The 18,573-nt window shown below is 38.8% G+C and overlaps 1 long non-coding RNA gene across 1 annotated transcript; it reads right to left on the bottom strand.

Moving 5' to 3' along the window:
- Positions 1 to 390: 390 nt before the first annotated feature.
- LOC143878691 (uncharacterized) lies at positions 391 to 1,055 on the bottom strand. Its single transcript, XR_013251079.1, has 2 exons — positions 875 to 1,055; positions 391 to 773 (listed from the first exon to the last, which is right to left on the bottom strand). It is a non-coding gene; the product is annotated as an uncharacterized LOC143878691 (long non-coding RNA).
- Between the last annotated feature and the right edge of the window lie 17,518 nt (positions 1,056 to 18,573).

Below are 18,573 nucleotides of genomic sequence, written 5' to 3'. Positions count from 1 at the left end.
CAAATACTGAACTGAATACTAGAGTTTCATAAGGATTGGTTGTAAGCAGTTACAATTCAACTCCACCTTTAATCAAACACCATGTATTCAATTTTAAAATAGCGAAGCAGCGAATTGGATCACCATCAACAAACTGTCTTCTAACTAGGCCCTAACAGCCATTAGATTTTTTCAAAACTTGGAGACTGCTTATCCAATACAAGACCGAATACATTTATATTGCCCATGGTTTATAGTTGATTCTCCACCTCATCACCTCATACTTAGTATGCCAACTGATAATGGTTGTGACATTCTATCAAGCATGTTCCAAACAAAAATTCCTACTCAGAGAATGCTTTATAGTGATTTTATAAAATGAAAATTTAGTAAGAAGATTAACAGCACTACTCAAGCCAGAGATGATTTTATTGATGAAACCGTTTCCAGAATTCAATGGTGTACATGGATAGGAAAAAAATCCAATGTTGTAGTTCAACTGTGGGGAATTGAACTCACCGAATTTCTTCAGAAAGGAAGATAGTTCCTTGCATGGAGCAAGGATCAGCAAGAAGAGACGATTACTCCAGATCCTCTTCTATGCAGTGTAATTCCTTGAAATTAGGGCTGCTCCTCCTTTGGCTGGGAATATGCAGCTCCCAAACGAAAATCAGATCCCCAAAACCTCTTATAGCTTAATCCCATTGTTTAAAAACTCCCTCTCAATCATCAACTCGTTCAAGTCAGACATGGTTTTCCCTTGGTCAAGTTCTCATCCAAGTAAAAGTTCTGCCCTACAAAGTCAATCAAAAATTCCTTTGAATAACCATTAAGAAAACTCCTTTGACCCACCTAAATTAATTGAAAAAGTTGAACATGCCAACCATTGATGTACCTGAGTTGGATCCTTTTCACATTGGCCGAGTTCTCGTCCAAATCAAGGTTTTTAAACACTCCTTAATCTTAAACAACGGTTTAGGATCAATTTGAGTTCTTAGATCAACATAAACAAATCCTAATTCTATTTTAAAGAAACCCAAAATAATATAACAGGTAAATGACATGATGTTGCCCAAAGACATGACCCACTACCTTTTCTCTAATTGAAGATTTTCAAGAACCATAAACGTCTCATTAAACAAGCTTCTTAAAGTATCCTAAATTAGTAATTCTAATCCCAAGTTAGCAATTCAACCCAAAAGCATATTTTTCAAAGCTTAGCAGCCATCCAAATAAGAAACTTTTTGATTACTTCTGTTAACTCATCAACTTCTCCAAAAGCTTAAGCTGTTGGAGAAAGGCGTTATTTATCTTTTATACTTTAACACTCCCCCGCAAGTGTGGCCCTCTTGGCAAGCACGTGGCACATGTGGTCCCACTTTGGGCCGATCATTGCATGCGGACTTTTGCTATTCGGGAGGTTTGAACTCAAGACCTTCGGCTCTGATACTTCTCCAAAAGTTTAAGCTGTTGAAGAAAGGGGTTATTTATGTTTTATACTTTAACAACTTCTGTAAGAGCATTGTTCATGTTCTCTTTGTTATGGCTCACCACAAATTACACAAACCAAAAACTAAATAATGATCACTAAGTATCATCATCATTAGTCATAAGACTCATAACAACCGAACTATCATTTCTATACTTTTGGGTCTTGACTAAACATGCTCTTCTTCCAAATATTCGTGCCAAATTATGTGCATGTGCATGAACTTTACTTGGGGGCTTTTCTAGGGTCTCTAGAGAAATGGAGAAATGAAAATATATGAAGCTTACAAGTTTTCTCAAGATACGATCGTAATATGACGACGGAGGTGCCTTCGTGAACGAGGGCGCGTTTTAGAAGATGATGGGGAACGAAAGCTCCGTCTGTTTCAACACAATCCTCCACCAGAACCACATGACCACGAGACCAGACTCCATTTTCTAACCCTAAGGCCTCGTCCAGAAGGTTTCCCGTCACGCTCATTCTAGGGTTTTGAGGGCTTTTCTAGGGTTAAAAAAACAGCAGTATTTTAATGAGATCTGATATCCTGTGTGTGGAAGTCCAGTAATTTTGGGAAAAAAAATGCAGGGCCCACTTCATAGGATGATCCAAACCGTTCATTTGTTCAGCCACATGGTAAAAAGGCTGTGCCCATAAATCATATCCATCTCCATAGGATGATCCTAATCCAACTATCTATAGAGCTGGGTCCCGAGAAATGAACAGTTTGAATCATCCTATGTTGTTTGCATGTAAAGTCCAGTATTTTTCAAGTGTGCTCACGGATGATCTAAACTGTTCATTTGTCAGGCTACAACGTAAATAAGCTGCACCGTAAATCATCTCATCTTGATAGGATGATCCTAAGGTTCGTTTGTTGGATCACAGCGTAAATAGGCTTTACTCATATATCATATCATCTCGATAGGACAATTCTAATCCTTCAATTTGTAGAGGTTCTTTGTTGGACCACAATGTACGTAAATAGTAAATACATGGTATCACGTAAATCATCTCCACAAGATGATCCTAACAGTCTGATCTGAAAACGTATCCTATAAATCATCTCCATAAGATGATCTTAACCCTCCAATATGTAGAGGGACTACACATCATATAAGCCTCTATAAATCGGAGGGTTAGAATGATCCTCTGGAGATGAATTATGGATAGAGGCTATTTACCTTGTGGCCCAACAATGCCCAACAAATGAACAGTTTGGATCATCCTATGAAATGGGCCCAAGATACATTTTGGAAAAATATTGGCCTTCACTTGCACACAAGCATATAAAATTTCTATTATAATATTGGCTTTTGAGAAACCAGAGAGTTTAGTATAAAAGGTAAATGGGACCACCTATGACCTAAACCATTCATTTGTCGGTGGTTGTTTCTGAAGATCCTTCAAGAAATCCTAGGTACTAGCAAACACTCGGGTTACCTTAGATCAATACGAATGGATGCCAATAGAATTTCTTTTCATCTACCTTTATTTATATGACCTAATCTCACAAGCCAAATATAACGATCAACCACATTAAACAACCCATCCATGTAAGCAGAAGAAGCACTAGCTCTATTAGCAGAAGTGTTTACATCCGGCCGATACAGGCCCATCTACTTTATGTCCATTAAACATAACACGACCACGTTTTCCAATGGAAACCCTGCCAGATAGAAAACGAATATCAAATCTATGCTCATCAAGGCGAGCAACTGAAAGTAAATTATGCCTTATAGTGGGTGCATACAAAGCATTAGTGGAAAGGAGAATAGTGTTACCAGTCATCTAAATATGGAGTGTGATGGGGTCCAAAATCGGCAACCAATCGGCTGTTGACACGTGGCCCTCACAGGGACCACTGCAAAGCCAACACTTGTCCCTGCTAGGTATGACGCCTGGACCAAACGGGGACTTCCACCTGCCCCTCCTAGGTATGAAACCTGGTCCATACAGGGGCTACCACCTGTCCTGGACAGGTGGCTCAGGATCACTATAAATAGCCCTCACTTGTGCTAAGGTGAGGGATCTGAGATCAAAAACCCTAAGCTCTTTACTCTGACATTGCTCTGCACTCCTGCTCATACTGACTTGAGTGTAGAAGCGCCCGTCCGGAGCACCACTCCGGGTTGGTCTTCTGACCCTTTGTATCCTTGTCTGTGCCATTGTGCAGCACAGGACTCCATTAGCCCTTCAGCTGTGGCTTGCCAGATCAGCCCTTCCGGCCCTACCATAACCTGTTACCAATTTTAGACCTAACATAGTGTCCCAACTCCCATGACATCACAATACTTGTTTTTACCCATTTGCACATGTGAGCAGTGAAATGCCTTTCCGCAAAATTCCACGGCAGATCCCAACTTATAATAGTCTCATATCTATCTTTGTTAATCGCTTCCAAAGTGGCTTTACTATCATTCACAGATGAGATCAACCTAAAACCATCTTATCCATGAATAAGGGCTGATTTTTGGAGGGACGATACACTTGGCACATGTGCACGGTGATCAGGTCAGTTTGACTCGGTGTGCCACCACAAAACCATACAATTCATGCATTTCCCAGCCCAAAAAAGACGATCTTAAACATTTCCATTCGGAGGCAATGATGAAAAATAATTAGGGTTGATCCCTTGTTCAACTTGAGATTGATCTCATATGATCTTTTGGTGATCCGCCAAATCAATCACCCTACACTATGCGGTGTAGGCAATATAATGCATGCCATATGTTTGGAGTGGGGACGACCGGATCGCCGATCCATCCAGTCGGCCCCATTCTATCTAAATATTATCCATTTATTTTGAGGGATGAGAAATCTGGTCGGCCCTACCCCCATCAAAATATTGTCTATTTATTTTGAGGGATAAGAAATTGGTTATCCGGTTGGCCTCACCCCATCTAAATATTGTCTATTATTTTGAGGGATGAGAAATCGGTGATCCAATCGGCCTCACCTCGTCTAAATAATGTATATTTATTTGAAGTGATCGATAAAAAATCAGTGATCCGAGCGGTCTGACGCCATCTAAATATTTTCTTGGAGTTTCTCATTCCTATCCACCTTATATGATGCTTGCCCCTCCAAATCCTACCCTTATTTCTTTTCTCCTGGTTTGATTGATTTATCACTCGGTTTATCTGTCTTGGGCAATTTCATTGTCCCAAATGAAGTGTTTTAATATTTTTATACCATTCCATGTTACTGCTAGGGCATTCTTTTAATATAACTATTATATTTCTTTCAAGTCCCACTTATATTGTTGTTTCTCTAATATATCAGTTTTGATTGATTTATTTTGGTTTTGATTTGCAGATATAATAACTTCCCTTGTGGTGGAGGTGAGTAGATTCTGCCTTTTTGCTTTATTTTTAGTTTCCTTCTCCATTTTTTTATTATAGAGATGGGTTTTATGTTGTCTACATCAATGAATATTGTTAGCTTTTCCTTTTTAGATTGTTGGATTATAAACTTGAGATGGGCTTTGAATGCTATGTTTTGGGCCTTCATGTTTTCCATTGTAAGATTAGAAATGGTTTTTTGGTATTGTTGTATATGGTTGTAAATGTTATTTTGGATGTTAAAATATCGCATTATTCATTCGAATGACCAAATGTCTTTCCTTATGAATGTTTATTCTCATCGGTTGTGGGTTTGATGTATTTTTCTAATGAACTGTAGGAAAGATGTAATTTTCTAATGTACCATAGGAAATACATGTCTAGTGATTTCAAGGCGTTATGGGAATGCCCATCAGAAATATATTATAGTGACATATTTGATTTTGAACGATACAAAAAAAAAATGAAGTATTTGAGGGTTCAATTATTTCATTCATTTGGTATGCTACAATTGATTCATTTTGATTCTGCTTTCTTCTTTGCATTCATTGAGACTCTTCATCCTCCTCATCCTGCGTCCTGCTTCCCATCTCTTCTACTAACTACGTACAGTGATCTACTCCGGTTCCACCATCAATATCACACAGCTATCTTATTTCTTTGACGGTTTAGGGCTTCATCAGAATCTAGATTTTAGCTTTCTTTTAGGGCCCGTTTGGATGCCGAGAAGATTTTGATTTGGATTTCTCACATTTGCAGCCCTTTTTGGATTGTAATTTGGATAGGATCAAATTCTTGGATTTCTAATTCAGAAGCTAACAGTGAAAAAAATTAGATTTCTAAGTTTGCGGTGGAAATAAGAAATTGGAAATCAAATTCTTTAAGGCCCATGAAATTGGATCCGAAATGGATTTGTCTTTTTACGCTCCTTCACCTTTGCAACACATGCATTTAGGAGGAATGTTGTAAGCATGGTCATTCCAACAATGACTTTCAAATTCATTGTTGGTTCTAATTCTCCAAGCTCGCTCAGTGATTAATATCTGGATCAATTCCTCTAAGCTGTGGCTGTGCCACTTGGCACCTCCTCTCTATCTACGGAATTTTAAAAGTCACTTTACTTTCGTATCTATCTACGTAATTTAGAAACCAACTACCCTCCCCCCCCCCCCGCCCGCCCCGCCACTTCATAGTCAGTACAAAGCCATTTTTTTGTCATTTTCTCAAAAAAAAAATAAGGGCATGTTTGGCTACCATGAATTTTTTTTCCTGGAAAATTAGCATATCCAATGGTGAGGGCATGGTTTCAAATTTTTGTTCCGGAATGTGCTTCGCTCCTCACTGAAACTGAAATTTCGGCTGAATTTTTGAAATTTCGGTCAAAAGCCAATGAAATCTATTAAATTACTATTTTGTAATTTTGACTGAAATTTTGGAAAAATATTAAATAATAAAGAAAATCTATATTTTTGGGTGAAAATCCTTAAATGTCCGAAATTTCAGGAAATTTTTTAACACCCTATATGTACGTACATAATTCCATGGAATTTTACTTTATCAGGTGATGAGACGGGGCTAGGGAGAGTGAAGAACGAGAGACTAAAAATACAATTTATTGTTTCCTTGCTTTTCAGAAGCTTCTTACCCTCTCCACAGTCATGCAATCTCAATTCTCTTCATCTCGCACGCTCCCTGCCCTCTCTCACAGTTTGATAAACTAATATTCCATGGAAAAAAATATCATGGTTGCCAAACATGTTCTTAGGGAAATGGCTAGTATTTATTGTGAGGTGGAGAAATCTGATGGCCAAAAAAATTTGAGCTTTTAGAATTCAAGGCCCAAAAATAATTTGAGCTTTTAGAATTCAAGGCCCATGAGAATTCAAGGCCCAAAAATAATTGAGAAGAGATGGATATAAAAGAATCTTCTACAATCTACTCGTGTCTAGCAAGTGATATATAATTTGTTTAAGATAGTCCCAGAAAAAAACGGTGATTTTTTAGCAAAGATTGAAAGATTGTATCCAACAAAGTCTACTAGTCAGGTTTTCTTGAAGTGAAGAGTGCACCCTTTGAAGATGAAGAAAGGCACAATGTTACGTGCCTAATTGGCCGTAACACAAATAAACGGAAAGAAAATAGAAAAGAGGGGGAGAGAGGTTGTTTCGAGGCAACAGGACCACCCTAAACTACATACCATTATCTACATAACTACTACACTACTACATTAAAACTACCCACAACATAAGCACATAACACACAACATAATTTTTCAAATTGAAAGTATTGTAGTAAGGATTAAAGGATAGGACATTGTATACTTTGTCGGAAATCTTATTTCAATTTGGTTACAACTTTGAGGTGTGCCACATTTCTTTTTGATGAACTTCCAAGAAGACATCTTTGAGGAGTATAGAAGAGTAGAAGATGGATGCTCTAACACAAGAGGCCGATCAAGTGACCGTGAGAGATCAAGTGGCCTTTCAAGAGGTAAATTTAAAATCCCTTTCAAATTTAAAATTCATTGTAACAAGGATCCATGTTGGATGTGGAGAGGACACGTGAAGAATTACTTTTGAAAAAAATGGGGGGCTTAGAAAAGGAATCTAACTAGGACAAGTTGATGAGTAGGGGCAGCAAAATATGGATGAAGAATGAAAATGTGTTGGTTGATGATGCTTAGGAAAACAATACCTTTTGTTGCCATCTTCCAAAATTAAATCCATCAAAATTCCTAGGTTTCTTGGCTTGAGAAGACATGGTTTAAAAAAGGGCGGCCCAGTGCACAAGCTCCCACCATTGCGGGGTCAAAGGAGGGCTAGATCTACGTAGGCTTACCCCTGCTTTGCAGAGAGGCTGTTTCCGTGAGTTGAACCCGTGACCACCGGGTCACAATGGAGCAACCTTACCGTTGCGCCAAGACTCGCCCTCTGGCTTGAGAAGACATGGTTAAGATATAGAAAATCCAAAGTATTTTTATGAGATTAATTCTAAAATGCAAATAATTGGAATTAAAAGTGCCAATTTTTTGAATTTTAGGAAATATGATTTAATGTCGAACAGATCCAAACTATGTGCATGATCTAAACCAACCGTCTCAACACTTGAAATTTTGTATTCTTATCTCCTTATCATCAAGGTTTTAAATTTTGATCAAACGGTCAACACCGAAACGTTGCGAAACCGAAATTCCCCAAACGTACCAAATTTCCGTCGAAATTTAAGGAATTTTAGAAATTTAGGCTAAATTTAAGATAAAATATTAATTTTTTATTCTTTTACAGAATTTCAGCTGAAATTACCCTCCAGCCAAAAAACGACATTTCAAGCTCCCCTCGGGACGAAATTTCGGGATTTCGACTAAAATTTCGGTTTGGGATAGGACCGAAATTACCTCCGAAACTGAAATTTAAAACCTTGCTTATCATCATGTGTAGTTATCCACTGTAACCGTGAGCCTTGATGCCCCTCTATACAATACACAGATTCTCATTTGTTTCTCCAACTGAATATATGAACAGGAAGAAATAAGCAGATCTTGCCATTCTGCATCTCCCCCTACACGCCTACACGTGGAAGCAGCATGGGAACTAAGAGATCTCTATTCCAAGGGATTTTCTCCATCCTTGAGGATAAAACATGAGTTACCACACCCCCTCTAATACCACTTGTTGGGACCCGGGTAGAACTCACCCTAAATCGGGAGGGTGCCCATGTCCTTATAAGCCCTTCCACATTGGGTTGCAACTTGGGTCGGGTTTTACCCGACCCGCACCGACCTTACCCGAAATAAACTTAGGCCGGTTGGGTTTAAAAACCCAACCCGCACCGACGTTACCCTAAATTAACTTAGGCCGGTTGGGTTTAGAAATCATGGTTCTTGGGTAGGGTCGGGTTTTAAATTGGAAAACCCGACTCAATCTTGGGCCGGGTTTAAAGAAAAAAAAAACCCGAAACCCGACCCGAATCATATGGGTGTACTGTGACTTTCTTAAATATCTCCTGAATAACATAGCAAATTATTTTCCAATATATTGATACATTTGTTTTCATTGAGGTGACCATGTCTATTGTGTGAACGTGTATGTTGTGTGAAAATATAGTGTCCTTAAATTTATACACTTGATGACATAAATCTAGGGATTCTTGGTGTGAATATTTGTTTTTTTATTCTATAAAAAAAGGCGGCCCAGTGCAAGAGGCTCCTGCCATTGCGGGGTCTTGGGAGGGCTAGGTGTTGCCTTACCTCTCTGTAGAGAGGCTATTTCTGTGACTCAAATTCGAGATTTTTGGTATGAAGATTTTTATTCTATAATCTTTAAAATTAGTCATTATCCTACGCTACAAAAATAAAAACCCAACCCGACCGAAGGGTTTTGGAAAACCCATCCATTCATTTTTTCAACGTGGGGAAGGAGGGTTTCGGGTTTGGTTTGGGCAGCATTTGGTTCGTTACTTTTTAAGTTGGGATGAGTGATGACACTTGAGCCCAAATGGGTTTGAATTCTGGAGTTTTTATATGATGCCCGACCGTGAAAATTACAAGGGCAGGGTTTTGCCCTGCCCCTTGATTTTTGATCTGGTCAAACCATATTTTTTTACCTTCCCACTTAGATAAAAAATCAAAGGCGCAGGATTTTGACACCATGCCCTTCTAATTTTCACGGTCGGCCACCATATAAATTCTCTGACTGAAGTATAAATATGGGCTTTAAAACAGGTACGAGATAGATTGTGTAATCCTGGCCCAACTTTCAATATAAATTCTGATATCACTGAGTTTGAATATTTCCAACAAGAAATCGATGACGATTAAATGCTCTTGGAGGCATGGATGATAGGAGACTAAATCTATCCGGAACATCATTAATTTGGTGGGTATGTCATTTGTGGGTCATAAGGAAAGAAAAAATGATTCGTATCTTATTTTGTAACTTGCATTATCTTTTGCCAAATTGGCTAATCTGGGATGTTGAGTGATTTAGGAGTCTTAGGAGATTAATATCAACTGGTTAGTCTAGGAGTCTAAGGATAAGTGTTAGTTGGAGTCTAAGACCTCGGGTTGGGATAGGGTCAGGGGTCATATCCCAACCCGATCCGATCCGTCCCAGTTGCATCCCCTACCGTAAAGGGACAGATCAAAGAAAAGAAAATGACTGTTTTTGTTTGAAGACCACCTTCCTGAGTGTCTACTATTGTTCCACTGGTACAATTTTTTGTGATATTTGCAAGCTATAACGGACCCCCTAATGGACTGTCCATATCTAGTTTCATAGCATGGACCCCCTTAATGGGCGGTCCACATCTAGTTTCATAGCATCCGTTCATCAAATGCTCATCATAACTTTTTGGGCTATTTGCATACTATAAATGGACCCCCCTAATGCACGGTTCATATATAGTTTCATATCATCTGTTCATCCAATGCTCATCATTTATGCCATAGTACAGTGGACACGAGAAAAGCTTATTCTAAAATAAAATTGGTGAATTAGACAAAATAATCTTAAGATCCGGATAAAATTATCGAAACAGGATAGCCAATCCTAGAAATAACTCGTCCAAAGATTTCTGTTCCTACAATTTATTTTATCCTTGGATAGACTTGCTGTACTCAGTTCACGTCGACCTTTTCTCTTTGATAAAGAACAAAATTGTGATAAATTAAACTTATCCAATCAGGATAGCCAATCCTAGGAATAGCTTGTCCAAGGATTTGTTTCCCCAAAATTAACAGCCTTAGGTGTGGCAGGTTCCATCCCAGCTTAAGTACCAAAAAAATAGAAGGTACTAATCGATTGCTAACTTAGGCAAGCTCAAACCTTCAAAATGGTCATAGGCTCTATGGTAGTTCAAGGACTAGGATGGTCATAATCTAGGCCTCCAACTTACAATACATTCGCCTACAGCAATTCAATTAACTAAAGTTGATTGTCCATTCATAAGCATCTCAAAAGGAGGTTATTTAGAGAATGTCAAATTTCAATTTTGAAGACAAATTTACTATTTATAGTAAGTTTTATGTTGGAGGACGCCAAGAGTCCCATTAGATTAGAATTCTCTTAATTAAGGAATGGAAATGAATTTTAGTAAGTTTTTTTTTTTTTTTAATATTTAAGAAAATTTATAATTTTTAGTATGGCTTATAGGAAGGAGAGTTTGGTTAGGAGTCTTTAGGCCTATTTAAGCCTATGTAAAGGGACTTTTGATTATTATCAATTGAATTTCATTATTACAGAAGTTTATTCTCTGGTGCTCCCTATAGAATTTTCGTTTTTAGAGATGTTTATTCTCTGGTTCTCCCTTGTGGATTTAAGGGTTTGCTCGACGGTATAGATGGTGATCTTCTTCCTCAGTTTGAGATGGTGATCTTCTCCCTCAGTTTCTAAAGCTTCTTTTCTGAGTCATTATCCATATACGATATATTATTATTATCAGAGGAATGATAGTTGCAAAGGGCGCTCTTTATGCAAGGGCAAAAGAAGGGCCCTTGAATAGATCCACATCATTAAGTGCAACCGAATTCAGTTTCTCAACCGACTTTAAAAACGGCGTACATCTATTCAAGGGGTGTATTATTCAAGGGCCCTTCTCCGGCCCTTGCATCTATCATTACTGTTATTATCATACCTGCGGATCATCTCGGATTTAAAACATCAAAGCTAATAAAAACAAAGATCCTCCTAAGAAAAAAAAAATTAAACCTTCATCTTTCATTGGATGTATAGTTTATTGTACATTAGGCCACGCAACGAGATTTGAACGCACCACAAAAAGGAACTTAATGTATAGTTTTATTAAAATAAATGGGTGGTGCATGAGTTTGTAGTTGGTGAGAGATTGCATCATCAAGCCAAAAGGCATGTGTTTGGGTGAGTTGGTTTAAAACTTAAAAGTAGACATGCCATGTAAATTGCTTATGGAGCTTACATAATTCACAACAACTTTGATGTACTTTTGTGGAAGTTTTTTCACACTACATCATGGGAGTGAATTGCTTGTAAAAGCAATTAAATGTTTGGAGCAGATTGATGAGATTTGAGACTGTGTGGTTGAGCATTTAGTCCGGTTTCAGCAAGTCCATTGCTCATCTAATAGCGAGGCAGAGATGGGGTTCCACGTCCATCACTCGGCTAATAGCGAGGCAGAGATGGGGTGAACCGGGCCTCTTTGGGGATTTGTTTTTTCTTTCCCAGTTATCTTTACTGTTGATTTCTTCATTGTATTTTTATCTTCCTTCTTGTACTCTTGACCTTCTTGGTCCTTCGTTCTTCCCTTCATTTAAAATGTATATTGCACTTCTTTCTTTTTTTTTAAAAGCCTGGAGTTGATTGCGAGAGAAAGGGATGCCTGTCTTTTTCAAACTTCTTACTTTATTTGTGTGTTTGAGAGAGAGAGACTTTTCATGTCATGCATAGAGAGAGAGAGAGAGAGTTTTTTCATGTCATGCATTGCGCGAGCTTTTTTGGCAGATTCCTAGGGCCCTAAGGGTTTTAATATTCAATATATTTTAATGATTTTATCATACATTGTTGGTTTGAGTGATGAAGGAAAGCTTAAACTAGATTAAGTCACATTAACATAGTTATTGAGTTGATGAGCGGAGTACAAGAATTGCGTCCTATTTCAATTTCTATTCATATTTCTTGGTAGGGCTGCAACTCGAGCTGGGTTTTACCCCACCCACATCGACCCGACCCAAAAATAGCCTGGGTTGGGTTCAGGTTTCTCGGATTTATGGTCGAGCCGGGTTGAGCATCCAAAAGCCCACATGAATCTCGGGTCGAGCCGGGTTTGAAGGGGCCCGACCCGACTCGAGTTACATAAGTTATAGTATGTTTTTTTTTTTTATTGTTAGTTAAAAGTTAAAAGTGAAAACCCACGCACACACTATTATAGTATGTGAGTGTAATTTCTGCTTCTATGAGTTGAGTTGATTCAAGATTTTGATTCAGCATTGTTTGATTGTAATTACAGCATTGTTTGATTCAAGTGTAATGTGAGTGTAATTACATCATTGTTTGATTCAAGTGCAATATTGTGAGTGTAATTTCTGCTCCTATGAGTTGAGTTGCCTTGCCAAACAAGAGTTTTCCTTAAAAAATTGCGTCAACGTGAAAAAACCCGACCCGACCCGAGATTTATCATGGGTAGGGCCGGGTTTGGGAATCGTGGGTTTTCCGAAAAAAACCCGACCCGACCCGACCCGTGATATTTCTCGGGTAGGGTTGGGTTCTCCAAAACCCGACCCGACCCGACCCGACCCGTGATATTTCTCGGGTAGGGTTGGGTTCTCCAAAACCCGACCCGCCCAACCCGAGTTGCAGCCCTATTTCTTGTTAAACGGAATAGAAAAATTAGGGAAATGAGATCCCCCTGAAACGGATAAAATCCCTCCCCCCTTAACAGTTTCTGTGAGAATAGTTCACTGCTTGAGGACAAATTCACCCCTTTAACATTTTTCTTTGCTTTTAAAACTTAACGAAAAACATTGACAAGGGCGCAGGGGGGATTTTATTCGTCGGAGGGGGAGGATATCATTTCCCAAAAATTAAATTATAATTTTATTTAGAAAAAAAATCTACTAAAATCTTCATTCTGACTAGGGTGAAATCATAATACTACCTAGTGGGAAGGGAAACGGATTCCGGCATTCCCCCTTTAATTCTGCCATGGTGTCATTTCTGCCCCCGTAATTCCTTTCATATTTGTGAGCCAAACGGGAATCAACTAAAAATATGATGTCAAACTCATTGTGAAGTGAGGGAATGACAATCCCTTTTAATAAAATCAAGAAGCCAGTCAAACATATGTTTGTCATTTCTCCATATAAGAACTATGCTTTGATGTACTAAACAAGGAATGAAGCACAGTTTAACTTGTTTTTAATCAGTTTCTCCCAAGACAAAAGAATATCCTTGAAAAATGCTACAAAGACTATCATTGTTAGGATTTCCTCTTGTTGATCACCTTGGGGCTATTTGTGCCACATGGACAAGATCAAGTCCGTTGGTCTGACCAAAAAACAAAAGCTTGGCCCCTTTTTATTGGCCCTACCTCAATCCGATGAGCCCAATCCCTTGCTCTAGTTATCCTCGTGTAGTAACAATCTGTTTAATTTTTAAACATCAGCAACCAATTTAAGAGGAGTGCCATTAGTAAAACAAGGGATTTCAAATCTCATTTCACAAATTTAATAGTCGAATTGACTCTTCCTTACCTGGTGATAACTTGGGGAGACTACAACTGATACTCACATGTCACATCTCATAGCCTTGTGTTTGCTTGGAATCTCACTATGTTATAGACTAAGGTGGACAACACTCAAAAGGTTTATTTATACTATTGCCAGTTTGGCTCTTGTCTTGTTCTTTTTGTCTCTTTACACACAATTCATGTCCTTGAATAACCTATTACTAAAATTGGCTACCCCACTTTGGATAATTTTATCTTGAATAATTCCTTCTTATATTGGCTGCGTGTATTGTATACCTTACCCAACAGTGTTATTGACGTTAACCGAGGATATATGTAGTAAGCGTATATATCCAAGGATAAAATAAACCCCAACTTGGTATCCCCGTTAAGCACAGCCTCATTCTCGTGAGACAGAGGCTAGCAAACTTTTGTAAGGATAAAATAATCCTCGGTTTGCTATCTCCATGGAGAAGAACCTAAATAGGACACATGTTTATGATGATTTAAGATGTTGATAGTGTGTCATCACGTGGATTATCCATAGCCCTAAGATCGCAAGATTTAACTATTGTTAGGCTACAATTTGAAATCATTGTAATCACATTCCATTTAACGATACCCTTCATAGTTTTTATTACTTACAGGCTAAACATGAGGTATTTTTGGGCGATGATATTGTCAACCCCCCTTGCATCACACATACGCCCCCCTTCTAGAGCGATTAGACGTCAAAAAGCTTTAAAGTTGCCACTGTTCACGTTATAAGTGGGGTGAATGCATACTACAGAGGGTAGAGCTGCAACAGGGTCGGATTTTTCAAAACCCAAGCCCAACCCTGGATCCCATTATCTCGGCCTTGACCCACCCTGACCCTAAGTCAAGGCCGAAAAACCTCAACCCATTGCCTGCCCTATAGGGCTCAGTGTTGGCCCTGGCCCGCCCTGATTGGCCCTGATTGGGCAGGGCCGGCCCTAATTGACCCTAGTGCAAATACCTGTTAAGAGTGTCAAAAATAAAGCAACCACTTATCATAGAGAACAAAATGATCAATAAACAGAGAAAGGGAACAAAATTAGACAATATGAATTCAACAACATGACGGGCAACAGAGACAATTAATAATAATAATCTAAAGAAACATCAATCCAAGATAACAGAAAACATTAGCAAAAGAAACATGCACAGATGGTTTTATTCTATAATAGAAAACTTAGGGTCCGACCGGATCAGGGTGACCTGAGGCATTAACCCAAAACCCGATCCGACCTGAGTCAGGGTCTAAAAAAATGAACCCTGACCCGCTCTCAGGGTTGGAAAATCCAGCCCTGACCCTGTTCAGCCTCAGGGCGGGTCAGGGCCAAACTTGCACCGCTAACAGAGGGGGTGAAAATATCATCTCCATATTTTTGGTTCATAACATCCAACATTAAAAAACTAAAAACATTATATTCGGATGAATTGAATTGATCGAAGTCACCAACTCCTCTCTTTCTCTCTTTGAATCCTAAAACCCTTTCGCCACTCACTTGTGCTCCTTCATCTCCATTTGGCGATGTTTGCCAAATCGCGGCTGAAAATACACACGGAAAAAAAATCTAATTTTGTTCAAAATTTAATCATAGGAAACAATAATAGGACCTGGGGCGCTCCGACTGGGTCTTAATAAGAGTAGGATAAGTGGATCCATCCGAGTTGGACCCAATGGAATTAGAATTTAAATGAAATATGACACAGACATAGGTGGATCCAATGGTAGCGTTAATGATATACGTTAATGATATTAGGGTTGCAACTCGAGCCGGGTTTTACCCGACCCGAGTTACATAAGTTATAGTATGTACATTTTTTTCTATTGTTAGTTAAAAGTTAAAAGTGAAAACCCACGCACCCACTGTTATTGCGTGTGAGTGTAATTTCTGCTTCTATGAGTTGAGTTGATTCAAGTGTTTGATTCAGCATTGTTTGATTGTAATTACAACAATGTTTGATTACAGCATTGTTTGATTCAAGTATAATGTGAGTGTAATTACATCATTGTTTGATTCAAGTGTAATGTGAGTGTAATTTCTGCTTCTATGAGTTGAGTTGCCTTGCCAAACAAGAATTTTCCTTAAAAAATTGCGTCAACGTGAAAAAAACCCGAACCGACCCAACCCGACCCGAGATTTATCATGGGTAGGGCCGGGTTTGGGAATCGTGGGTTTTCCGGAAAAAAAACCGGACCGGACCCGACCCGCCCGACCCGAGTTGCAGCCCTAAATGATATACTGAGTTATTTAAAGGGCGATGATAAATTCGCATAGGATAATTTGCGCCCTATGTGGCAGACTTTAACTCCTTTTTTATTGTTTAAAGGGGTGCGAATTTATCATAGCCCTATTGAAAACCATGATTAGAAACGGTTGGTTTGTAAACGTCAGCCCGTACTCAAAGGGTGACATCACTTTAATACTTTTAAACCCCTTGATATCGTCCAATTACATTCGGCCGGTTGTTGAGAGATGCAAATATTCTTTATCGCCATTTGCTTACTTGTCTTTTGGCTTGCTTTTCTTCGAACTTTGTTTTCTCACCATCTGTTTTAATATCTTCCACTCCTTTTCCGTGACTTAAGACTCTTTCAGTCATAAAAGGGATTTGCTAGGGACTTTCGCATAGAGTCGTTTCGCGGCTGGCTGTTGCATGAGAGAGCGGCAACCTTAGATGAATTAAATGAATAAGACAAAATCTGCTGAAAAGTGAGCCTATGTGGCCGCTCTCTCATGCAACACTCAGCCGCAAAATGCCTCTATGCGAAAGTCCCTACCCTAGCAAATCCGTCATACAAGAGTTAACAATCTATTAGCAAATATAGAATTTTTATATGATGCCTGCGCGTACTTGTGCTTAATTTTCAAAAAGTATAGTGGTCCCATCTGAAGATCCAAACCATTCATTTGGATCACCCCAATATAAATAAGTTGGGTCCCACGAATTGTTTTCAAAGGATGACCCCAAACCACTGATCTGTAGGACAATGCATTATAGATATTCAATAGATAGGAGAGTTAGGAACTTAGGATCATCTTTTGTAGAAGACTTTTGGGGCCAATCAATTTACGTTGGGGTGATCCAAATGAATGGTTTGTATTTCCGAAAACGGCAGTGATAAATTGACTCCCAAATATCTTAAATCTACTATCTGTGTCTTTCTCTCTCCTACGGGTTAGAGAGAGAGAGAGAAAGCGGAGAGAGATAGACACATGGGTGGTCGATTTAAGATATATGGGAGTCGGTTTATCACTTCACTTCCGAAAAATGTCAGTCCCATTATTTTATTTTATTTTATTTTTTTGAAAAATGGTGCAGGATGTAATATAAAAACATGACAGCTATTAATTTATTTGGATTTGCTAGGGTTTTTTGCCGAAAGGCAATTCGTGGCTACTTGTTGCATGATAGAACAGCCACTTTAGATGAATTAAAAAGAAGTCCTCACGATAAAAGAAGTCCTCATGTCATGACTCCATAATATAAGCCTCTAAGCTACTTTTTTATTGAGTTAGAAACTTAAATTTATGTCATGAGAGCTTTTATATGGTGCCGGACCTAACCGGACCGTCATGTACGTGAGATGGGTACTATCCTCAGTATGCTTTTTTGTTTTTGATTGGTACTATCCTTGATAATTTTTTTGATGAGTACTATCCTTGGTATTTGATCCAAGAGCAGCGCACTTTTCAAGATGCTGCTGTTGGATCAAATATCAAAGGTCGAACTTCCATCGTACTACCTTCCCGTGACTTGACGGTCGGCCATCATATAATTTCTCACCCATTTCTAGGTCCCACGAAGAGGGTACAAGAGAGAAGGAAAGAAAAGTAGAAGCGATAAATCCCGGCAACGCCCGTACTTGCTCTAATCAATGGGCCCTCCTACGCATTTTTAAATACATTAAGCTCGTTTCTTGTACAATAAGGATTTGAGGTAGGCTCATTGCATGTCAACACTATCGAAATTCAATCCAAGCCATCCATATTCATGGGCCCTACTCTTTAGATCACCCCCATCTCTCTATCTCTCTCACACGCGTGCACACACACGAAAGAGGCATGTAGTCCTTTGATTAATTTAATTAATCAAATAATAAACTAATCACCAAAAGAGTTTCTTGGGATTGCTAGGGATCATCGTAGAAGGCATTTCACACCTGGGCTGTTGCATGAGAGAGCAGCCACCTGAGATAAATAAATGAATAAGACAAAATATTTGCCTCAGTGGCTGCTCCCACATGCAACAGCGAGTCAAGAAAATGCCTTCTGCGATGCTCCCTAGCAAATCCCTATTTTAATTAATTAAAACTAAACAAATACCAAGCAGACTGCACCGAGACGAAAGTGGCATGCAATTTCCAGGAACCTTCCTTTTGCTTAATTTTAATTAATCTATCTCTTTAACAAATGATAAATATACCCAATTTAGGTACACACGGCAACTCTAAAATGGCTGTTACGGTCAACCCTGACACAAACGCGTCTTAAATAAAAAAAGAATGACCCAGCTTGAGTGCTCCCGACTAAAGGGAGA

The sequence above is a fragment of the Tasmannia lanceolata genome, unplaced genomic scaffold (genome assembly GCF_043159265.1).
Source record: "Tasmannia lanceolata isolate RefF3 unplaced genomic scaffold, GAP_Taslan_0.1 ptg000006l, whole genome shotgun sequence".
NCBI classification, from domain to species: Eukaryota; Viridiplantae; Streptophyta; class Magnoliopsida; order Canellales; family Winteraceae; genus Tasmannia; species Tasmannia lanceolata.
The sequence above is the reverse complement of the archived record's forward strand: the minus strand, read 5'-3'. Positions and strand labels throughout refer to the sequence as shown.